Source organism: Cynocephalus volans, chromosome 3 (assembly GCF_027409185.1).
Source record: "Cynocephalus volans isolate mCynVol1 chromosome 3, mCynVol1.pri, whole genome shotgun sequence".
NCBI lineage: Eukaryota > Metazoa > Chordata > Mammalia > Dermoptera > Cynocephalidae > Cynocephalus > Cynocephalus volans.
This window is the reverse complement of record NC_084462.1, coordinates 154,558,255-154,583,330: the sequence shown is the minus strand read 5'-3', so window position 1 is coordinate 154,583,330 and position 25,076 is coordinate 154,558,255. Positions and strand designations below refer to the sequence as shown.

Genomic DNA, 25,076 nt, shown 5'->3' with positions numbered 1-25,076 from the left:
GAAATAAGCTGCCATGTTGTCAGATGCTCTATGAAAGGGCCCACAAGGTAAGGCAATGAGGGAGGCCTCTGGCCAACAGCTCCTGAGGAACTAGAGCCTTAGTCTAAAGCCTCGAAGAACTGATTCCTGCCAACAACCATGTGCGTGAACTAGGAAGCAGATCCATCTGAACTGAGCCTTGAAATGACTGCAGCCTTGTTAGAGATCGAGAACCAGAGGACCCAGCTAAGTAGCACCAGGATTTCTGACCCACAGAAACTCTGAGATAATAAATGTTGTTTTAAGCTGCTGCCTTTCGGTGTGATTTGTTATGTAACAAAAGCTAACTAATACTTATCCCATTTTGTAGATGAAGTAACAAAAGCTTAGGGAGATGAATCAACTTTCCCAAAGTCACACAGTTAGTAAATGGCAGAGCTAGGATTTTTTGTACACATTAGGTTCAAGGGTCTGAGTTTAAGTCCACTTTTTATGAGGTTCCAAGTGATTGGGACATTGGAGTTCTAGAAGGCATTCTACTCTCTGAAATCCTTGGAGTGTAGCCATGTTTCCAGGAAACTCTTTGTATGCATGTAAAACAAGGATGGACAAAAGTTTAAATGGTGCTAAGTGCTTTGCGCACCCACTCCCTGCTGCAGAAGAATGGCTGGCCCACCCATAGATCTGGTGATAGTAACCAGGGGCTCCATTCAATAGCACAATGGCACACCTAAGGGTAACAGTCTATCTACTTTACAAGCACTCAAGCCATCTTACCTGTAATGTACAAGGCAGTGGAGGAGGGGGCAAACACTTTCCTTGAGTATGAAAATAAATGCATTTAGTAACGGGAAGTCATGGTGTGGTATTTAAAAATATCATGAGCCCTGGAATTAGAAAGCAAGTGGTTCTGCCTGAGAGAGTACCCCTATTGATTTTTTTTTTCCTTCTTCCTATCCATAAAACGGCGTTGAACTTTGAAACCACAGTGCCTTGTTCCAGCGTGGAAAGCAGCTTGACACTTCCCTGTACTGGAAGCGTCCCAGTTTGGGATGATAAAAATAAAAACATCTCCCAGATAATCTCCCTTTGTTCAGCCATAGCTTTTTTGCCAGTGGTCACCTTTATGAAATCAAATGAAGATATGTTCTTTGGTGGGCTGCATGAATCTGTCCTTTCTCGTCAGCTTTGCTTTGCTGCCAGAGCAGCAGGCTTTACTCACGGAGTATTTCCAGGTGGCAGTAGAACAAGGATCCCATAGGCTAGAGCCCTGGCATACTTCCCCTTTTAACCAATGGCAGAGGCTGCACTTTGCTGGTGCAATTATGCAACCTGGTGTAAAGTCCACAGATGGGGAGGTGGGGGCCGGACTTTAAGCTGGCTCAGTACTCTGATTGTGCTTTTTGACTCTTTCTAGCTTTCCTTACCCTCCTTTTCTCCTCTGGCACTTGCCCTCTCTCTGTCTCTGTCTCTCTGTCTCTGTCTCTCCCCTTCCTCCTCTTTAATCCCTTCATCCCTGTCAGCCTCGACCCTCAGGGATTCCTAACTCAGGAAACCTCCTCTTATCAAGGATCTTTGGCTTGCCTCCAACTGTTAGTGGCAGGCAGCTCTGGCCCTTGTCTGCTATCTGAGCAATTTTCTTCACCAGTTGTTTTTCTAATCCAGTTGGAATTGGAATTGTGTTTAGAATGCGGTGAGTGTGGGGGAAAACCAAAAAAAAAAAAAAAAAAAAAAAGGAGCTTTTCCCTAGTGAGACTGCCCCTCTGGACTAAAACAGAAAGAAAACTTGGATTCTGCACCCTTGAAAAGTGACATTATGAAAAAGGAGGAGAAAAAGTAGCATTAATATACACGAAAGCCCAAGTGACACACTGTATCACTCCTCAGATACTGGGACATCATTCTGAGTCCTCCATTTTCCACTTAATTGGGATTTATAAAGGCTATTTTTGCCCTTAAGATACCTGCCATCCTGGTCTTGCTCAAGTGGTTTTGAACAGATACCATCTGCACCACCTCCACAGCCAGCCACACAACACAAAGCTGCAGACTCCCAGACTCCAGTGTTCTTGCTTTTAAGAGGGGGCCCTGAGAGTGGTGGAGAGGTACATAACACAGGAAAGAAAAGAGAAGGTGGATGGAATAATTATGTTATGGGGTTACCTTGCACACATAAAATCAAAATGTAGGGTACTGCAATAATCTCTCTGGTATTGCACAGCCTTCTGTTAGTTCAAAGCACATTCCTTAAAACTTTCCTTCTTTAAGGTTTTCCCTTTTCTTACTGGGTTATACATATGATGGTACTTCAAAAAGTTTGTGGTTAAATAGAATTAAAAGATAATATGAATCTTTCCATGAACCTTTTGAAGTACCCTTGTATTTATTTTACAGTTTCTTAACTGATTTTCACAAAGAAGGGGAGTAATGGAAGTGTGTATGCATGTATGAGCAAAAGTATTTATGAATGCTTTTTTTTTTAGTGTATGAAATAGAATGAATAGCTGACCTTTGTGGCAATTTTCCACCTGGTTTTGTGTCAGTAGTTTTGCTGAATTCCTAAACTTAGATGGCAAATCCTCTTACTGTGGCTGTTTTAATTCTATGTTCTCTATGGCACCTAGTCACTATGGCTGTGCAAGAACCATTATTACCCCCAGTACCATAATAATGGCCATGCCCTCCTATGACATTATTGTTTCCTATCTGTCAGGACATTAATTACCTTCTAAGTTGTTCTAAAATTGGTAGTACGGCACATTGCCAAGGCTAGAGAGAAGAAAGCTGCTGGTGATATAATAAAAGGCTGTGAAAAAGGACATACTAATGTTTTCTTCTCATTGGGGCATCTTCACATTTTTGTATTACTTCTTTTGTTATGGGATGTTAGCTCAGGCTTGCCTTATGTCTTGGCTTCTGTCTTATCATGGTCGATGTCTAATCTTTCCTTCAACTGAATGATTCAGACATCTCTAAGATTATTTTGGGTTTTCCATTTTCCTTTTTATGGGCTTTTTGTGAGTCATTGAATTGAATGGGAGGTTATTTCTAAATTGGAAGGTGAGGATGAGAGAAGGGGGAGAGAAGTTCCGGAAAATAATTAGGAAAACACACCTTATTATGTATAGTTACTGGAGGAATAGTTTCTCCTTAGTTTGGTGTTAGAAGTATGTAGTTTATTTAAACTTGACTAAAAATATAGGCTAGAAAATAGACATTTTTTTCTGAATAATAAACTGTACAGTTTGACTCCTTGTAGCTTGCTTTGCAAAGAACAGGAGTTAGTAAATAGAAGAGATATTATGGGACAAAGAGTTAGTAAGAAAAAGGGGCAAAGCACAAAATTTCCAAAGTCCAGATTATTGGTTCCACAGGAAGTTACCAACCATAGAGTAATGTTTGAGAGGCAAATGCCTCCTTGACTGTGTCCCAACCCATCCCTAGGTGTATATTTCATGGCCAGTGGGTTTGTGTATTATAGGTGGAGTTGTGAGGAAGAGACATTTAACAGTAATCAGGCCAGCATTGCTGTTATTTAGTAGCAGGAAAAGTGGGTGGGAATGAAAAAGAAAAGCAAAAAGCTAATGACGAACATATTTCTAGGAGCATAAGAGTTTTTATAGCAACACCAGATTTCTCAAAATTGCCTACTGTGATTTGTACCCAAATGAATAAAAACTGCAACCATTTATCCTTATGCATTGTGCCAAGTGAGAAAAAAAAAAAAAACCTCCAGAAAAACCCCAAACCCCTGCAATTCATTCAATGGCCCTAATTTAGACTGCTAGGAAGAGGAGAGATTTAGAGAGAAAAAAAGCTTTTAAAGTATCTGATACACAGCTAGAAGGACTATTTAAGAACTGCAGAACATAAAAACCAAGTGGGGGAAGCAGAATTCTCATTTCCAGAGCATCACAAGGGTAAACTGTGGCCCGCTTATTTCAAACTTTCTAAAGGCTCTCTGGTCACACGGCAGGAGCCAGCCAGGAGTGCGTCTGGAAAACTGGAGAACTCTCAACACGCCACTTCAGCTTACTGATGAATTTTATAATTGCAGCAGAAGTGGACTGATTTCTGCTAAATAAACGGTTGCGCTCTGCCCTTTAGCACGGATACTTCTGGAAAGAACTTCAAGGAAAATGGGCGCATTGGGAAGTCAAGAAAAGAAGGGGAAATTTTTTATCTATGTGGTACCTTTCTCCCAACGGGTTGGAAACACTTCTTAAACACAACCTTTGGTATTGGTGTTTCGTAAGAACCACCTCTATGAGTAAGCTAGCGGTGATAAGCTTTTCCTGGTAGGAAAGGAGCTGGAGAAGAGTTTGCAGAGCGAACTCTCCAACGAAGGGTTAACCCTTCCCCGGTAACCTCGGGTGTGAGCGTCCGTCTGCCCCGTCTTTGCTTTCTACCGTGCAACCAAACTATGCCCAAGCTTGAATCAACCATGACCGTCACTTCCCTTGCCAGTTAATTTAACGGACACTTTCGAAATCCTATCATAACTTCGAACCGCGCAACCACCCACCAATCGCAACTAAAGCTCGGTCTAGGACGATACAGGTCCGGATGGGGGCGAATATCAGGTCCAGGAAAAGGGGCGGTAAAGTCTCGATGACGGGCGGGTAATTTACGCCAATCAGAATAGAGAGTTGCCACCCCACTATCCAATGGATAGCTTCGAAGTCTGAAACAGGGTGGGCCTGTTGTCATGGGGGTGGTGGTGGCGCTTGGTGGCTACTGGCGGCCGAGGTAGAGGCAGTGGCGCTGGAGTTGGTCGCGGGCAGCGGCAGGTGAGTGCCAGTAATGCGGGCTTGAGATCTGGGGGCCGTCGCTGGGCGGAAAGTCCAGCTCAGCACTCCTGAGGCGGAGGCTAGAGGAAGGGGGCCTGGACCACGGCTCGGGTCGGGGCCGAGGCGGGGCCGGCGGCGAGTTCGCGTTCACGGGGCTGGTGGGAGAATGGCTCGGCTCCTGGCGGCGGAGTTCGCGCTGGGAAGGTAGGCTGGGGCCGGTCCCGAGCTGGTCAGGCCGGGAAGTCCCTTGAGACGTCCAGCTGCTCGCATCTGGGGCACTGACTGGCGAACAGTCTGTAAGGGGTAGGTCCCTGAGGAGACGAGAGCGGCCGGGGTCCCAGAGAAGGCGGTGACCCTGGGTGACTGGTAACGACCTGACTCAAGGTTGGGGTGAGTCGGGAGTCCCCAGAACAGCTTGGGTGCAAGGGAGAAGGGGAACCCGGGAAGCTCGGGAGCGGCCTGTGCGAAGAGGGCAGGGGGACCGGGGGAACTGGGAGTGGCCCTGGCCCGAGAGAGGGCGGTGGGAGGACCGAGGGCGGCCAGGGTCCGGGGTGACAGGGAGCGGCCTGGGTCCGACTGGGGGAGTCTGAGGAAAGGCACGGAGGCGGCTGGGGACCCTCCTGAGAAAGGCGGCTCCTGCGGAGATGAGGCGGGTCTTCAGAGGGTCGGACGGGTAGAGACCTTGAACAGCTTGGGGGAGGAACCGGAGCGCCCTGCCCCCCACAGCTGCTCTGGGATGGGACACCCAAGACTGGACGGGCAGCTCCTGGGTCTGAGGATCCCCAGGGGCTCAGGAAAGAAGTCTTCGAGGCGCAGCTTAGGTTTGATACTGTGGTGAGGGTCCAGCGGGGGAGTGGGGAAGTTCCCTTAGTCGGAAAGGACTCAAGCAAAATGGGACGGAGGTGGGCGGGGGTGGGAGGGGAGAAATAATTGCCCTGTAGGAAGGGAGTAGCAGAGAGGGTGAGGGAGGGAGAAAGTTGCCAAGGGACAGAGTAAGGGTCTTGTGGAAGCTGGCCGGGACAGTAGATATGAGAAATTAACAGTGAGGTCATTAATAGGCTCTGAGGTTTTCAGAAATAGAAGAAATTTCGACTTTATAATTAATTGTAAGATGCTATCTAGGACCAGAGAAACGCGCCGAGAAGCAAGGTTAAGTGACTTGCCTTCCAGTTTTTAGAAAACAAATTTGTTTTAGGTTGATGGCAGTAGTATTAGAAAATAAGTTAATTGACAGGATGGGGAATTTGAGAGGGGAAAGGGGAGGAATAGGTGAACTAAAGGAGTAGAGCTGGGGACTTGATCAGAAAGAGATGATAGTCATGAAGAGGATAGGAATACCCCGCTAAATTGAAAATAAATGTGAATTCTAGTTCCACCACTTAGCTTGGACAACTTAACCTCTCTGTGCAGTTTGCTCATATGCATAATAAGGATAAACGATAGTAATATTTCCTATTGCCCTGTGAAGGGTGTTCTTTTTTTTTTTTTTTAAACATGAGTTACTATTTGGAGAGCTTTTAGAATAGTGACTGGCACATAGTAAGCAGTGTATACTGGATCGTTAAATACAGGATAAAGACCTGAGTTCTTTAATGAGGTGGTTCTCAAACATTAGCTTGCATCAGAATCACCTGGAGGGCTTGGCAAACTACAGATTGATTCGTCCCACCCGGGGTTTCTGATTCAGTAGGTGTGGGTGGGGCCCAAGAATTTATATTTATCTCAAGTGATGATTATGTTGGTTAGGGGACTACACTTTAAAAACCACTTGCTTTAATGAAAACAGTAGTAATATAGCAATTTAAAAATAAATGCCCATCCTGCTAAAGAGGCAAGGTAGAGGCAAATTGCAAAGAAACTCTATTATAAAGAATACCCTTTTTTTAACCCTATGTTTTTCAAACTGTGGATCATGATTCATTAGTAATTTATAAAATCAGTTTTGTGGATTACCACCAGTACTGAAAATAAAATGGAGTAGAACTGAATAGACGAGCATTGCACTTGGTAAGGAAAAGTATTGTTTGGGGAAATTTTTTTTTTTTTTTTTTTTTTTGGTGGCTGGCTGGTATGGGTATCCAAACTCCTGACCTTGGTGTTACCAACACTGCAACTGAGAGCTAACTGGCCAGCACCCTCCCCCCCTCCCCAAGCTTTTCTCATACATGTGTGTAGTAGGTCACAGTGTAAAATGTATTTTTTACAGTCAAAAAAGTTTGAAGAACTGTTTTGAGCCGGCAATGCAGCAAAAGCATCCCTCCAGTATCTAGGGTTTGTGTTTATTATTATTTTTTTTTCTTTTGTGGTAATTCTCAGGTGGTGAGAATCAATTCCACAGTTTCTTCAGTTTCTGATTTGGTTTCTCTTGTGTTTGTCTTATCACATTGTGTTGTGCCTCTGTGGAACTCTTTTGGATATTGAGAATCTTTGGCATAAGGATTTAGGGAATTCGAGGCAGAGAAATTGAGTGGTGTTTCTTAGATGCAGTCCACGTTTGTTTCACTTGTGCCCTCTTGTTCACCCTTACTTTTTTACCACTCTACTGTAAAGCATTGTCTGTAAAAAAAACCTAGTTATACACAGACATATTGATAGTAGGCAACTAGCACTGAAACAAACTGGTTTGAGAACATTTCATGTATAGAAAATAAGCAAAAACAAAATAAGAAATATTTCAAAAGAGAAGCGAAAAGGTTATTTCCTTTTTAGAGAGTAAACATATTTTAGAGCATTTCTTAGCTTTACACTAATACGAAACATAATATAATGACTTTTTTTTCTCCCCTAAAGATATTTTTAAGGGTACTGGATAAATAGTTTCTAGGTTTTTGTAGAGAGAAGAAATAGTGATAATACTTGACAGGAAAATGTATCTGGGATAGAGGCTTAACTACAAAGTAAACTGTTTATTAAGCAATTTTGTTTTGATGGTTTTCTCCCTTGAGAATGAACTGGATATGGTATATGTTGTAAATTTAATTTATTTGAGGAATCTAAATGTAATACTTATTTAAAGCTATGTTAAGAATATATATGTATGTTTTGTGCTGCTCTTGGTTTGATTTTTCTTCTGTTGAAAGCTAGGTGGTTTATATTTAGAGGAGTTGGTTTAGATCTGTTTTTATAAAAATAACAACAGAGAAAACAATATTGAAAACTGAAAGAGATCCTTGTAGCTCTCTTTAAAATCTTTAATCCAGGGGATTATGTAACCCTTTCATTAATGTTTTATGAAATTGTGAAGAAATGATTGTGTAGCTTTGCATCAGGACTTTTTTTCTCTCAAAAAACATTTTTAATTTTATTGCAGATTTTTATATTTCTTTAAAATTTTAACTTTTATTTGGAAGACTGCAAAACATATAATCATTGCATGCTTGAGTTCAAAAGCAGAAGCAGTCTTTTCATAAAACAAATTTACTAATTTTTCTGTGACTAAGGTTCCAAGGATGAAAGCTTTTGATTCCTTGCATTGAGTTAAGCAGAGTATCCCTACCACTAGAATGGTTCTCTATTTAGGTCATTGTACATTTACACAGATCATTCAATTCTACACCAAATGATGGAAGAGTATAAAACCCTAATCAAGAGTGGGAAAAATATAAAAGTTCATTCTTTATAATTGTGAACATTGAGCAGTTTGATTACTTTTTTGCTTTTAATAAATGCACTTTATTCAGTTGACTTATTATTCATCCATAATTTAATCATACTTATCTATGAATAGCTTTGATTGCCCAAATCATTTTATAGTGAGATTTGTTAATCTGTATTGAATAAATGGTGATTTTTAAATCCCAGAGAAACCCTGTGCTCCTCACATATCAGAGTTTATTCAGGTAAACGATTTTTAAAAGTGGAAGTTCAATTAACACTAGTTAATTAAGTTTGTTTTCTATTTCAGGGAAGTCTTCTTTTATAATAGCTTCTGATCTGCTTTTTTTTTGCTTCCTGCCCTTAAACTACCTGTACAGTAAATCCTCATGGAAATGTTGGTGCCTGAAAATCTAGTTCTCTAAAAGTACAAAACCTCTGTACCTGGGTTTTAGTTTGCTTCAGGAATTCTTTTATTAGAAAAGGTCCCTTAGTAAACTTATTACCTTTTATTTTATTTTGGACTTGCCAGAATACTATTGTGTTTTACAGATTTTGATTTTTACAGAATAGATCTTGAATTCTGCTGATTTCTGAAGTGTGGTTTATGTTTCCTTGATAGGGCTGGGGTAAAATGAAACAATGTTCTCCTTAAATTAAAAAAATTATTTTTGCTATGTTTTTAATCTTGATATTATGATAAATGTTTTATCATCCTTTATTTGTTTTAATAATATAACATTATAAATTTCATTATTAGAGATAGAAAAACTATGTAAGGCTTTAGAATGTATGTTCATACACAGGTAGTGATGATAGGATGCCCTTAAATATTAGGTACAATATTGCCATATACTTTGGAGAATATAAAAAATAATGCAGTTGGAAATCTTGAGGCAAAAGGAGGATTAAAACTAAGGAAGAATGAGGAGAATACTGACATGTGCTTAAGGAGGAGTCTGGAGGATCTGCAGGAAGTATGTCTAGAGGAGCGAGTGGTTCTTGGCAGTTTTCCTGGAGGGGCATATGTAAAGGAGGATGATTCTATTTGTAGCATTCTCCCATGGATTTATTCTTCCTTCTCTGTAGTTTCTGCTCTTTGCTATAACTCTCGTTTTGTTTTCTCCACTCAAGAAAGCATGTTAGAATGCAAGTAAATAGACTGAGAGGTGCTAGTCCTAGAGGATGAGAGCCTTGACAGGACCATGTGGATTTAGAAGACTTGACACTAGTCTCTGCTTCTGCAGCTTTTGGGAATAGGTCCCCATCAACCATAACTAGGCCAAATCTTACCTCTTGAACTCTCCAGTGGAGTATGGGATTAGGAAGGGACCCCGTGGTCATCTTAAATGGATTAGCCAAGAGATACCATATTAGTAATTAATGTTCAGAGACTTCCCCTTCTCTCCCCACCAAAACCCTATTTCTTCCCACTTGCTTGTTGATACTTGACATTTTTAAAATCAGGATCAAAGTATTGAATTCTCTGACTAGACAACAAAATTGTAATTATGATAACTTGGTTATATTAAGATATATATAGGTAAGCCAGAAAATGGTTATTATCAGATTTTTCCAGTTTAGGTAGGTAAGAAGAGGAATTGAAAACTGTAGAACACTGCTTGGCTCTGAATAAAGGCAAAGTCAGGGAATCTAGTAACACAAATTAGCTAAATTAATAACTTTAAGATTGATCTTGGTTACCTTTGACCTTGGAAAATAAGTTAGTGATACTTTCATCCCCGTCAGCTGTGCACATGTGTATTTCAGGTACATTTCAGTTGTATCATGGGATAATTTTGGAAGGTTTATTTACTTAGTTTTTAATATAACAAACTTTATTATAAGGAATTTTACCTCCAAGTATTCTTTAATCAAGATAAAACTTTTTTCTTTCAACCTAGGATCTCACAGAACTATAGAGTAGCCTAATGACAGATGTGTATTTGTAACTGCCATATTATGAAATTGGAAAAGGCATCCTCTGTGTCCAGAGGAAGCAGAATGGACAGAATCCAAGTTTTATAATTGTGTGACTATGTTTTTGAATCCTGGGTCTTTCATTTATTAATTTACTAGTTGGGCAGTTAATTAAACCTCACTTAGATTCAGTTTTGTCGTGCATAAAATGGAGCTTATACTGTCCTCCATATCAGGCTGATGGTGGAAATTAAATGAAAAGCTTTCTGTATAGTGCCTTGCCCACAGTGGGCACTCAACACATGTTAATTGCTAATTATTAATAATTATAACAATATTAGACCTATTATAGATTTCTCTTTCTAGGATGGGTTAATATTCCAGGTATTATGATTATAAGCATTGTGTGGCAGTTAGGAAAACCACAATTAACTATGAAACTTTACATGTAGTATTTTAAGAATTTACTACCTTAGTTTGTTTTTGTGGTTGGTTTAGTTTGGTGGATTAGACTGAAACATGGGGCAAATGAGGCTAATAGTTTGTTGTGTGATCACAGACTGTTTCTCTAGCATATTACCTGGTTCTCTTCCAAATATGTATATTTTTAACAGTGGGAACCATTAACCCTATCATTAGGGGGAAAAAAGATTCAACATTATATTATTTAATCATTTTATTATTAAAGTCATTGCTTTTATTGAGTAATTTTATTTAATATTTTAAAATGATATTAAATTAGTTCTCAATGCTGGTTAGAATCAGTTTAGTTTTTCCCTAGAGTTAATATATCCCTCTTCACAATTCAAGTAGAAGTAGATTTTATTTCAGAAGTTAAGTCGTGTACTTTCCTTAGTTAGGGATTTGGTCAAAGGTGAAAGAAAAGTCTTTCTGTATCTTTAGAAAGCTGTTAAAAAGAGCCGGCCTGTGGCTCACTTGGGAGAGTGTGGTGCTGATAACACGAAGGCCACGGGTTCAGATCCCTATATAGGGATGGCCAGTTGGCTCACTTCGGAGAGCGTGGTGCTGACAACACCAAGTCAAGGGTTAAGATCCCCTTACCGGTCATCTTTAAAAAAAAAGAAAGCTGCTAAAAGCTATATTTCTTAAATTGTCTCTGATGAAAGCAGGTATTTAATTTCCCCTGCATTCATGATGTAATGGGCTTTCTTTAAATCTCATCAATGAACATAATTTTTAAAAAATTTTAATTTTAATTTATTTATTTTGGGGCTGCATTTATTTTTATTGTGTATTTACTAGGTGTCTAACAGATTTATCTTTAGTTTTAGTTTATCAATATACAATTTAGTTGATTTTTGTGTCCCTTTATTATTCCTCCTTTTCCTCCCTCCCTCCCTCTTCTCCCTCTCCCACATCAGCATCATATCTGTTCACTTGTCTTAACAAGTTCAAGGAATTGTTGTGATTGTTGTGTCTTCTTCCCCATCCCCCACATTCGTTGGTATATTTACTTATTTTTATTAGCTCCCACAAATAAGTGAGAACATACGGTATTTCTCCTTCTGTGCCTGGCTTATTTCACTTAATGAGCATAATTTTAAAGAGTTGATTCACTCTTATTTTTGAAAATTATTTGTTATTGGTAGTATGAAGGAATGATATTTCCTACCTAAGGAAAGTAGGAGCAAGAGTAAGAAGTAAGAGAAAGTAAGAGTCTTTGTAGCCACTCTTGTAGCCAAATCTTCCTTACTCTTGCAAAGACAGCAATACCAAATACTATATTGAAAATATTGGGCCGAGCCCGTGGCGCACTCGGGAGAGTGCGGCGCTGGGAGTGCGGCGACGCTCCCTCCGTGGGTTTGGATCCTATATAGGAATGGCCGGTGCACTCACTGGCTGAGTGCCGGTCACGAAAAAGACAAAAAAAAAAGAAAATATTGGCAAGAAGGTGAACTATATGTCCATTTGCATTAATGGTCATCATTTCTAAAAATGTTAACATTAACATGTTACATCAAATACTGTTCATTTTTTAATGATATCTTTTTGTAATATTCTAGGCTAATTTTAGAAATCATAAAGTTTGGTATTTTGTCATTGTTGAGGATTTTTTTAAAAGTTATTTTGTGATATTAGATTTTGTTCATAAAGTTGTAAAATTTTTGCATTCAGGACTTTATCTTATTTGGTATTCTCTTATGTACATAAATGTACTGATGAATGATGAAGCCCCTTGATTGGGGGTGGAGTTTATGACATCAGCTAAGGGATGTGGTATGGTAAAATGAACCCCTATTGCCTGAGTTCAAATCCAACTGTACTTCCTTAGGCAAATTAATTCTTTTAGTTTCAGTTTTCTCATCTGCAAAAAATATAGCTTTGAGGATTATATGGGATAATCCATATAAAGTTAAACAGTTTAACATAGAGTGCTTAGCTCATAGTAAATGCTCAGTAAGTGTTAGCTACTATTGTGAGGATCCAGCATTTTTAACGGAGCAGGAAGGAAGTAAAAGCCTTTTCTGTGCTTTTTGTGTAGACTGTAAAAGTCTTGTATGTTAAGTAGTACTTTGAAACTTAAACTTCTTTTAGACGTAAAAAGGAGTCTTGACTTCTTTGTCATATTTTCAATTCAGTCGATCTGTGAAAAAACTTGAATCTTTGTTTTAATTCAGCTATATTTTTGCCTTTATATCACAGTAAATTCTTAATTATCTATACCCAGGTTAGCAGTGTTAAGGCAAATCTCTAAATCCTTTTGGATTATAAACTATAGCTATGGAACCTATTAGATAAATTTTTCATTAGGCTTGACATCTGTTTTATTTAAGCTAATGTTTTAAGTATTAAATATCTTTGGCATTGAATATCCTTATAATCAATTCTCAATTTGTTACCTGCAAATTTTTGAGTTGGTGGATGTTTTCTGCACTTAGTCTAAGAGTTTTCAAATCCATATGTTCATCAAATATTATCTGTAGACTAAAAGAATATGTTCTAGACATTTATATGTATATGTACTTTCATTCTTGGAGTAAATGTTTAGATGAATTTTTAAAATCTTTATTTTAAAGGCTAGATTGATTCCTGTACCAGCCAGCCACCACCAACCCCCTACCCCCCCCCCCAAAAATAAAGGCTAGATTGAATTCACAGTAGCTTTGCTTGTTTTGGCTATTTGTTCCATCAATGGATGCTAAAAATTCAGCTGTTACTCTGTGGGGGTTATTTAAATATTTTGATTTTTAAAAAGATTTGTCATACTTAAAAGCTCTCAGCCTGTTTTTACTACTTTTTTCTTACCCAAACATACCATTTCAGAAATACTAGTATATTTCTCTTCCCCTAAAGTGGCATATGCATTCTTTTTTTTTTTTTGAAAGCTTTATTCAGATATAATATGAATAATTTGTTTATTGACATACAGTAAAACGGCATGTATTTAGAGTCGACAGTGTGAAGTTTTTACATACATACACACAACAATAAAGGTAAGTAACATACTCATCACTCCAAAAGTTTCCTGTACCCCTTTGTAATCCATTTCTCCCTTTCCACTCCCAGAGGCAAATCCCAATCTACTGTCTGTCATTATAGATTAGTTTGCATTTTCTAGAATTTTATATAAATAGACTCATGTAGTCTATATTTTTTTGAGAGAGAGGATGTCTGGCTTTTTTCACTCTGCCTAATTAATTTGAGATTTATCCATGTTATTTTGTGTATCAATAATTCATTCTTTTTTATTGCTGAGTAGTATTTTATTATACAGATATATTACAATTTTTAGAATCTTTTCTTCTGTTGATAGACATTGGATTATTTCCAATTTGGGGCTGTTCAAATAAAGCAGCTATGAACATTCATGTACAAGTTTTTGTGTGGACGTATGTTTTCATTTCTGGGGTGTGTATACCTAGTAAGGGAATTGCCGGGTCACATGGTAACTCTTTTGAGAATTTTTCAAAGCAGGAGTGAGAATGAGGATTCCAGCTTCTCCACATCCTCACCAACGTTTGTTATTATCTCTGTTTTTTTGATTCAAGCCATTGAAGTGGGTATAAGGTAGAAATTCATTGTGGTTTTGATTTTCATTTCCCTGATGGCTAATGCTGTTGGGAATTTTTTCCATGTGTTTATTGGCCATTTGTATATATATATTTTTAAGAAAGTCTACTCAGATCCTTTGCTCATTTAAAAAAATTGGGTTATTTGTTCTTATTACTGAGGTATGAGTTATAAAAGTTTTTTATATATTCTGGGTACAAGTCCCTTATCAGACATATGATTTGATGATATTTTCTTTCATTATGTGGGCTGTCTTTTCACTTTCTTGATGGTTTCCTTTGAAGCACGAAAGTTTTTCATTTTGATAAAGTTCAACTTTTTTTCTTTTTCTTTTTGCTTGTGCTTTTGGTATAATATCTAAGATATCATTGCTTAAACCGGGGTTATTAATATTTATAGGTATGTTTTCTTTTAAGAGTTTTATAGTTCTAGCTCTTATATTTAGGTCTGTGATACATTTTGAGGTAATTTTTGTGTATAGTGTGGAGAAAGGGCCCAACTTCATTTTTTTTTACATATGGATATCTAGTTGTCCTGGTGCTGTTTATTGAGACCATTACTTTTTGTTTACTGGCTTGTTACAAAGTTTAATAAAATTTCCTGCTTCGTTACTAATTTTTCCAAGTAGTGATTTGTTGGCCTTTTGGACTAGTGGGGCAGCTGGGGTCACGGAGCTAAGAGAAGCAGTTTAGAATTGCAATAATAGGTTATAAATAAACCCATAGATTTAAATATACAGATTTTATAATTTCATCCTCATGTTACCTTATACTTGAACATTAAATGAAGTTCAGTTGCTGTTTCTCTGCCTATGGGGCAACGTTGTGTCATTAGTTCTGGAGAAGCTTCAATGCTGGACTGTTTAGTGGAAATCAGCGTCAGGTTTTTAAACATGTGACTTAACAGAAGAAAAGCTTCTATTATACCCGTTCCTTTCTCTCTCTCTCTCTCTCCCTTCTTCTCTCTAACTCACCTATTCTATTACCTTTTTTATCTTAAGACTCTTCTTTTGGAAGTTACATATAGCCTTTTTTTGAAGGAAGATCAAATACTAAGGGTTTATTTTTTAAGTTGCAAATTCAAGGAAATGTTCTATAGTGATGATTAAAAACATTATAGAGAAAAATTATAAGCATTTTTATTAATCTTGATTAATTTAAAGTCCAAGCAAGAAACAAACAAAAAAAGCATAAAAAATTTAAAGTCCATAATTAATGTCATTTCCATGTAATCCTAGTTAAAGGTTAGAAATGGCATGATTTTTTCCTTTTAATTAAAAAATAATTGTTTTACAACTTGTATTTACTTAGCATTTAAAAAAATTATTATTTTTTACATTTTAAGATGTTGATGTGGAACAGTTGGGGGGAGGGGGGAGGGGGTGGGGAGAAGTGGAAAGGGGGCATGGTCAAGGCCCGTGGCACCCCCCTCATTCCCATCGGGGAGCCCAGAGGGCTTCTGGCCGAGGCTCAGTGGTGGCCTGCCTGGATGTGGACTTCAGGGGTGTGTGGCTGAGACCCTCTGCCCCACCCAACCTGGGAGCCTAGGGCAATTCTGGTGACTGTGACGTGGTAGTTGCTGGGCTGGATGGGCGGGGGGTGTGTGTGTGGCTGAGGCCCTCGTTCCCCACTGCCCTGGTTCAGGGGCCTGGGGTGATTCCAGTGGCAGCTCAGTGGTTGTTGCTGGGCTTGATGTGGACATGAGGGGGGTGTGGCTGAGGCCCTTTGCTCTCCCTCGCCCTGGCTTGGGAGCCTGAGGGGTTTCTGGTCCTTCTAGGTTTTATAGTTGTTTTTTGGGGGGTGTTAGACCTTTACTGGTTAATATCAGAACTTTGTCTCTGATCTGTGGGTTTTTTGTTTTTTCTTTCAGTTCTGTGTTGGATTATTTGCTATTCCCACCACTTAAACTCTGCACTGGAACTAATGTGTTATCCTTTGGTTACTTCTAAAATGGGAGAACTTCCTGTGGGAACTAGCATTTGAGCCCTGTGGTTGAGCTAAATTGCTGCTTCGCTGCTGATTCTCTAGGGAAGGCTTTTTATGCATCTCAGGTTTAATGGTTGAGTTTGTAAACACTTCCAAGTCTTGTGAGGTCTGGTACACCTGGATTGTGTGGAAACTCTGGTCTGGGCCTGAGTCTTTTCATCAAACTGCACCCCATGCAGTTCTATATTCCTGAACAGTCTCCACTGAGTGGGTCTGTGCTGATTGGAGGGCAGATCAGTTGTCCTTGCTGTACCCCAATGATACCCCAGTAGGCCCTATCCCCCACTGCTGGCACTCAGACACTTCCCATGGGACGGGCCATGTGCCAGTCTCTTGTGGTGACTCATTGGCCTCTGAGTGGCTCCTTTTTTCAGTTGTCTGTAGCTCCTTGCTCCTATGTGGGTCCACGGGAACTCTGTTAGTGGCCTTGCTGGCCTGGGGGCCACCAAGGCCCTCTTCTCCTTTGCAGCCTGCAAGCAATTTCATATGAGGGGCACAGCTGTGTCTTTTGCCAGCTCTTGTTCCGTGTGCTCTTCAGGGCCAGGCTTGAAATGGCCAGAGCTCGAAACGGTTGGAGCAGTTTTTTCTTTCTCTCATTGCGGGTTCTTCCTTCATGAACTCCGTAGGTCTCTTTTCCTCTTCCCCTGAGCTCTAGTGGCCCCAGCTTGGCAGTTTGTTGTTTTTTAATAGTTGTAAATTGGTTGATTGTGGGAGAGGGTGATGCTGGGGTACTGTCTATTTTGCCATCTTGATCGGAAGTCTATATCAGTGTTTTTCACATAGCATTTTGAAAAAACTTATTGTTTATAGAAAATTTAACTCTAAATTGGGCTTTTAATTTTTTTCCCTATATATTTAATAGGCATTAATTAACATTTGTAGATCTTAAGAGCAGAGGGAAAGGCATACATTTTTTACAGAATGTTGAGTTTTTCTTATCTCATTTCTTTTTGTAGAGTTCTGCTTCTTTATAAGGATAGTACTGTGCCAAGTAAGAACTAATTTCCTGGGAAATCAGGTTGCTGGCTTGACTTCTTGTAGTGCCTTTCCCTTCTTTGGTTGCTTTGTAAAACAACTGACCTCAGTCTTGTGGAAAATCACTAAATTATCTATTTTTCCTAGCTCAAATCAAACATGGTTGGTATATATTTACATTGTATTGAATTCTGTACCTTTTTCTTCATTGTAGATTTGTTAGGATATCCTGAAGGACTTTGACTTCACTTGATAATTTGAATATTCATATCTGAAACAATACTAATGGTATGTTCCTTTAATGAATATTCTTATCCTTTTGGTCTATCTTCCCTCCCTAGTAGACCTAGTTATTTAGGGGTATCACTTGTGTTTTAATAATGAAGCCCAGACACTTCAAAGTATAATCATAGTTTCTATGATGTTGGCCCCAATTCATTTTGTTAAAAAAATCACATGGAGAGACTTCCAGTCAAGATGGTGGAATAGATGATCCCCTGTGTCACTCTCCCACAAATCAACAAATTTACAACTATAAAAAAGCACTGACAGCCAAGCTGGGGCCGCTAGAGCTCAGGGGAAGACGAGGAGAGACCAACAGAGTGCATGAAGGCGGGAGAAGCCACAATGAAAGAAAGAAAAAACCACTCTGTTTCAAACCTCAGTTGCTTCCAGGCTGGAGCTGCTGAGTGCATGGAGTAGGAGCTGGCAAAAGCCGCAGCTGTGCCTTCAGATGAAGTTGCTTGGAGGTGGCAGGGGAGAAGGAGGCCTTGGTAGCCCCCAGGCCAGCAAGACCACTAATAGGGTTCCCGTGGACCCACATAGGAGCAAGGGGCTACAGACAACTGAAAAAAGGAGCCACTCAGAGGCCAGTGAGTCACCACAACGGACTGGCAGATGGCCTGTCCCATGGGAAGTGTTTGAGTGCCAGCAATGGGGGATATGGGCCTACCAGGGTAACATTGGGGCACAGCAAGGACAGCTGATCTGCCCCCCAATCAGCACAGGCCCACTCAGTGGAGACTGGTCAGGAATATAGAACTGCATGCAGGGCAGTTTGATGAAAAGACTCAGGCCCAGACCAGAGTTTCTACACAACCCAGGTGCACCAGATTTCACTAGACCTGGAAGTACCTATAAAGTCAACCATTAAAACCTGAGCTGCACAAAAAGCCTTCCCTAGGGAACCAGCAGCAAAGAAGAAATTTAGCTAAACTGTACAGCTCAAGTACTGGTCCCTGCAGGAAGATTCCCCCATTTTATTTTTATTTTATTTTATTTATTTATTTATCATTGAATTATAATTGATTATACATATTTTTGGGATTCAGTATTGACATATGTTGATCAAATCAATATTACTTGTATTATATTGTTACAAATTGTACTTATTCTTTATGCCCTTTGTCCAATATCTCACCCCCCATTTTAGAAGTGAGCAAAGGACAACAAATTAGTTCCAACACAGAGTTTCAGTGGTGAATACAGCAAATAATCCAACCTAGAACTGAAAGAAAAAACAAAGTACCTGCAACCAGAGACAAAGTTTGATATTAACTAGTGCAGGTCTCATTTCACCGAAGAATACCTGTAACACCTAGAAGGACTGGAAGTCCCTTGGGCTTCCAAGCTAGAAAGGGAGGAGGGTCCGGGGCCTCAGCAGTGCCCCCTGACACCCTCAACCAGTTCTGAGGGTGGGGGATGAGGGCATTGGCCACACCCCCTGATACCTGCAGCCAGCCCAAGGATGACCACCAAGCCACAGCGAGAAGGGCCCTGGTTCCTGAGCTGGGGTGGTAGGGGGTGAGGGCTTTTGCCACAACCCCCTGACATCTGCACCTAACCTGGCAATGACCAAGCCACCATTGGAAGCACCCTGGTCTCTCCTGTGGGAATGAGGGGGTTGCCACAGGCCTCAATCCTGCCCCTCCTCCTTCCTTCTTCTTCCATCACATTTTCTTCCCCTTTCCCCTCTACCCCTCTTCCCAACTGTTCTGCAACAACAGCCTAGAATGTAAAAAAATAAAATAAAATAAAAAAGCAATTGAAAAAATAAAATAAATAAAATGAAATGTAAGCAATATTAAAAAAAATCACATCAACATTTATTGTCTCTAGTTTTTCCTCATGCATATTTTTACTGTATATACAGTTTTGGAACTTTTTAAAAATGTATGTAATATGCATTTTAATATCATTATACTTATTTGAAAGTGGTTTAAAACAGCTAAAGAATATTCCACTAATGGATATATCATTATTTATGCAACCAGTTTCTATAGTGTTTACATGTAGATTGTTTTTTAATTTCTAATTATTATAAATAACACTTCAATGAATATTGCTAAATATAAGTCTTTGTCCACATTTCTGTATTCTCAGAGTAGATTCCTGTAAGTGGGATTATCAAGTCGAAGTGTATTAACATTTCTAGGGCTCTCAAGAAAGGAAAACATCACACAGTTGCTTTCTAAAAAAGTTGTACCAATTTACATTCCCATTAGCAGTGTATGAGATTGAGATACACAGATATACCAGCAGTATTATCATTTAAAGTTATTTGCTGATTCGATAGGAAGAAAATAGTAACTGGTTTCTGAAATTTGTATTTATTTGACTACTAGTGGAACATTTTAAACATAATCATTAACCTTTAAGTATTTCCTTTGAGTGAAATTACTTGTTTCTGTTCTTTGTTCATTTTTCTTTTGGGTGACCCCTGATTTTTATGTGGAATCTAGGGGTGGATAATGATCAAAGTGGTGACTTAATCTATACAAATGATCAGTGGAAAGTTGTTTTATGTCCCTTTTAAGTTAGTTTTGCCTTCCCTCTCCCCAACTACTTTCTGATTCTGTTTTTAGCTTCATACCATATGGCACTCATTTTACCTGGCTTCTTTTGCTTGATGTGTTTTTGAGAGTCATCCACGTTATTGTGTGTATCAATAATTCATTTTTTTTATTGCTGAGTAGTATTCCTTTTTTCGTTTCATACTTTTTTTTTTAATTGAGGAAACCATAAACAATAGAAAATTGCAAGTGCTGAACCACAATTTGTTAAGTAATCAGTTTACCTCAAGTCCAAGCTATCTGTCCCTCAGATATTCTTTCCATCACAGTAGTCATATTAAGCCAGTTGTCTTCTTACACATGAGTAATTTTTGAAGAGAACACTTTAGTGAGGATGAATATGGACTGGGTATACATAAGAAAAAAATATATATGTGCAAATACATTTAATCAAGCGTCGGGATTTATTTGCTTCTTAACTTTTTTTTGGCCACTGGCTAGTACAGGGATCTGAACTCCTTGACCTTGGTGTTACAATGCTACACTCTAAGCATCTGAGCAAACTGGCTAGCCCTATTTGCTTCTTAAAAGTCAAGAAAATTTAAGTGAGTTACTGAACAGAAAAAAGGTTGTTTTCAGAATCAAAATAATCTTCAACTAGGGATTGTTTAAAATGCATCTTAAAATGAGATAGAATTTGAAGAAAATAAAAATAAGACATCCTCATCGAACAGTAAATTCTACGTTAGTAATGTAAACAACAGATAATTTCCTAGGTGGTACAGTATTTCATTCAGTGAATATACCACATGTTGTTTTTCCATTCTCCTGTTGATAGACATTTACATTATTTTCAGTTTTGGGCTATAATGAATAGGCTGCTATAAACATTTCTGTACAAGTCTTTTTGTGAACGTATGTTTCACTTCTCTTGGGTGATTGCCTGGGAGTATAATTGTTTGGTCACAGGGTACACGTATGTTTAACTTTGTAAGAAGCTGCTAAGTGGTTCTCCAAACTGGTTATACCATTTTATGCTCCACTACCAATGTATGAGATTTAGTTGTTTCATATCCTCATCACCAGTTGGGTTGTTAGTCTCTTCGATTTTAGCCATTCTTGTGAGTATGAAGTGGAACCTGAGAGTGATTTTAATTTACATTTTCCAGATGACTATAGATATTGAACATTTACTTTTTTTTTGGTTAAAATCTTTGACAAAGGTAAATTTGCAGATTGATAGTAAATATATATATATATTTTAAACAAGGCCTAGTACAAAATGAGACAGTAAATATCTTAATAAGAGTTCAGTGTGTTTTATTACTATATACAGGTCCAGATTTATTAATTTGATCTGTAAGAGCAGAGATTAACTTGTAATTAAAAGTAAAATAAAAAACATTATTCCAAGTATGACTTTTCAGCAGTTTCATATCATAGTGATGATTTACATTGATTTCTTGAAGTAAACATTTGCTGTTGATTAATATCATCAGGTACTTTATTTGGCCAATAACTTAAATGGTTCAAAAGGAAGACTTGGGAAAACAAAAAACTAAAAAAGACTTCAGGCTGTGTTTTGTAGAGCTACTTTTTGACTTTGGTATATTGAATCATTCCTTCAGCAACATTAAAATTGCATGATCTGGTTAGAAAACTATTCTGTAATTGAGCCACATGTGAGAACTGATGATCTGGTAAGGCATCAGATAATAACAATAATACCAATATTAGCAGCGTCTAATGCTGTATTTTGGGAATTGTTCTAAGTGCTTTACATGCTCTAACTAATTTAATCCTCACCATAACTCCTGTGAGGATACATACTATTATTATCCTTCTCTTCTGGTTAAGGAATCTGAAGCACAGAGGGCAAGCAATTTCCCCAAGATCATAGAGCAAGTGGTTGGAACTGGGATTCAGACCTAGGTAGTTTGGCTCCAGAGCTCATACTCTTAACTTTCAGTGCTAAAGTGATTAAATTAAATGTAGTCAATTTTGCATACTTTATAGAGCATGTGGTAGTGGTGGCCCAAGTTTAAATTGGGATTTCTAAATTTGGAAATAGTCTCTCTACCAGTCTCTTTCTTTTCACTATCAGTACTCCTGTCATGTATCTCAAGGGTGATTTATGGAAAGAAAGTTTTATCTGAATTAACAGACAGTGGACAACCCTACTAACCTGAGATTGCTTTCCTACAGAAGATAAGTGATTTCTCTCTCTTTCTTAATTGAGTCTTAGAATTGAAACAACTACCTTCAGACAGTGTTCAGCAATGTTTGTTTTACTGGTCTTTGTGAGACTCTCTAAATGTAAATGTTTAAAGTTATCCTCTGGAAACAAACTGAGTGAGATTTGAAGTTGATGAAGCTGATAAAAAAATGTTAGTCCTAATAATTGGACCTAATGTAGAGCTATCTAAATACTTTTGATATTCATAGGTATTTATAATGTTGACATGAGAGTGATAGTTCTTAAGATTCTCTTCTTTCTTTCTGAATTCCCTGCATACTGAAACCATGGAACTATTTTTAGTCATTAGTCTGGTTTAGATAAGATTAATCTTTCAGGGGAGGACTAGAGTTTTTGGTCAACTTCCTTGAAAGAGGGTCTAGGCATCACAGTAAATATTGGATGTTACCTTCACCACACCTTTTTTGGCTTCCCCTACTTCTGATCTGGTGTCATTGTTGCTATCATGGGTGACTTAAAGAAGTTGGGTGAATGGGAAGCATTTATGTAAGTATTGAATGAGTGAATATAAGTTAATGAATAAATAAATCATGAGATTCGAGTTTAATTCCTGTGTTGCCACACTTTGTTTGATTTGGCTAAATGTCTTACCTTCTCCAGGTCTTTGTTTCTTCTTTTTATAAAGTGATGGTATTGGACTGTATGATCTTGAAGTTCTTTTGATGCTGAAATATTTAAATTACCCTGAAATTATAGTGAATAATGTAATGAATATAATTAACTTTTTTAATGTAGAAAATGAATAGTACTAACACCACTTATTGAGTAGCATCCATTCCTCACTGATGTTCATTCAGTGAGGATCTTAAGTCATATGTTGTATTCTACTTGCATGTGAGGCTGTTTTTATGCCCCGTATTTGCCTGTCCTGCACTGTCTTATTCACTATAGCTTTATAATAAGTCTAGATATCTGTATGGTGAGGCCCCATCCCTCCTGACTTTGTTATTCTATAAAACTTTCTTGATTATTCTAAGTCTCTCTTAATCTTTAAAATTCTGTGATTTTGTGTATAGTACTGTAATACTGCTTATACTGTCTGGGGATTTGATTGGTAATCAATACATTATTATTGAATGAATATAATGAATAACAGCCAGTTAAACCCTATAAAGGTTTGTGGATAACAAAGTATTATAAGTTAATATCAGTAAAATTATGACTCTTGAGAATCCTGCTAATATACTTGGCTTTTCCTTTTGAAAGTGTTTAATTAAATGGAATTTGGGCTGGGCATAATATTGGATATCTTGGAGTCCATCTCCCTCTGCCCCTACCTCCCATTCCATACTCCTTTTGGGAAAAAGTTTTAGGAAGAGTAAGTATGGTTTTTATTTATTTATTTTTTGTCTTTTTCATGACCGGTACTCAACCAGTGAGTGCACCGGCCATTCCTATATAGGATCCGAACCCACGGCAGGAGCGTCGCTGCGCTCCCAGTGCCGCACTCTCCAGAGTGCGCCACGGGCTCGGCCCGTAAGTATGGTTTTAAAATTGTTGTTTAGAGAGGTAGTTTAAAACTTCCTTAAAAGTCATGATAAATTCCACCTAAAATCAATAAAACTTACTTTTAATGAACACCTTTTACTTTAAAGCTAATTGTGTATATGAGTGCCATCCTTTGGAATTTAGACCTGGTAAAGAAATTAGTTATCATTTACTTGAATAATTTCATTTCATAGTGGGTATGGTTGAGTTCTATAAAACCTGCACTGAAAATTTGGTTTCCTATTTCCTTACTAACCTCAGCAGACATGAAGTAAGGACTTCACAGTTCCTCCATGCTTTAGCTGCATTGATCTTTTTAATCTCCTCTCCTTATGTGCCCTTTACTTTCTCCTTTTATGTCTTTTTATTAAGGCTGCTTGGTCTGCTTTAAATTCTTTTTCTTTGTTATCCTTCCAAGTCATAGTAGAATCCTGTTCTTCCATGAGGCTTTCTTATTCATCACTTTCTCCACATTTTATCTCTTTCTCTTTGCTTCCATAGCACTTTGTACCAATATTATATGGTATATTGTCTACTTTGCATTATAGTTAAGTATGCATTTATCTCTGAAGAGATTATGTACATACTGGGAACAGGATCCTTGTTACTTTGGCTTATTCTTCTTCGTAACTCCCACAGTTGCCCATAACAGTTCCTTGCACGTAGATGGTCCTCAGTGGTATTTGAATTGAATCCATTTAATAATCTCTGTTCTCATGGAGCTTATAGTGTAATGGAAAGATATGAACAAATAAATATATAAGAAAATTATTATTTTCCTATATGCAATGAAAATGAAAATATTGAATAGTATGCTATGATAGAGAATAACAGGAACCAGTTTTGATCTTGCTGGTGGAGGTGCACTTAGGGTAGACATTTAAATTGACATGAAGGATTAGAGATTAGAAGGAGCCACCACACAGAAAGCTGGAGGTAGTGCATTTCCTGCATGTGGAAGCACTCTAAAGTGGGAAAGAGCTTGAATTTTTGAGGAACTGAAGTGAGGCTAGAGCTTAGTTTGTGTGAAAAAAGAGTAGCTGTTAAGACGACGTTGAATAGGTATAAAGGGTCCAGATCATACAGTGCCTTGTAGGTTGCTGTAAGGGATTTGATTTTACTCTAAATGTAATGGAATACCATTGAAGGATTTTAAGCAGGGGGTGACATAAATGTGGTTTACATTTTTTAAGATCATTTTTGCTACTCTCTGGTAATTACATTGTAGGGGATCAGGAGGGAAAGCAGGAAGAACAATTTAGAA

The 25,076-nt window shown here is 38.3% G+C and overlaps 1 protein-coding gene across 6 annotated transcripts in view; it reads left to right on the top strand.

Annotated features, from left to right (window-relative positions):
• Positions 1 to 4,690: 4,690 nt before the first annotated feature.
• The window catches only part of NUMB (NUMB endocytic adaptor protein), a 175,554-nt gene continuing 155,168 nt past the window's right edge, over positions 4,691 to 25,076 (top strand). For 5 of the 6 annotated variants that reach the window (XM_063091891.1, XM_063091890.1, XM_063091889.1 and 2 more), the window contains exon 1: positions 4,697 to 4,769. The gene's annotated coding sequence lies outside the window, so the exon portion shown is untranslated. Of the gene's footprint in view, positions 4,770 to 25,076 lie in introns of all 6 variants that reach the window. The other variant, XM_063091888.1, reaches the window with a different exon arrangement.